General features: G+C 35.3%; 1 protein-coding gene across 1 annotated transcript in view; it reads left to right on the top strand.

Annotated features, from left to right (window-relative positions):
• LOC119592239 (helicase domino-like) overlaps window positions 1-204 on the top strand; it is a gene marked incomplete at its 3' end in the record, with an annotated part of 26,783 nt that overhangs the window by 11,693 nt on the left and 14,886 nt on the right.

Below are 204 nucleotides of genomic sequence, written 5' to 3'. Positions count from 1 at the left end.
GATAACTTGAAATATTCCAATACATGTCATATTTTATACCTTGCAAAGTATTCAGCTACTCATCTCGCTTCAGAAAGTAGGATCTCATAACAGTACTGCCACTGCTACCAACAGTAAATGGCAGCAGAATCACTAGTATTGATTTTGACTAGTATAGTTATCATTATTGTCATTGCTTCAGAAGTATTCATTCCCTACCTCAAG

The sequence above is a fragment of the Penaeus monodon genome, chromosome 29 (genome assembly GCF_015228065.2).
Source record: "Penaeus monodon isolate SGIC_2016 chromosome 29, NSTDA_Pmon_1, whole genome shotgun sequence".
Classification (NCBI taxonomy): Eukaryota; Metazoa; Arthropoda; class Malacostraca; order Decapoda; family Penaeidae; genus Penaeus; species Penaeus monodon.
This window is presented reverse-complemented; position numbering and strand designations above follow the sequence as displayed.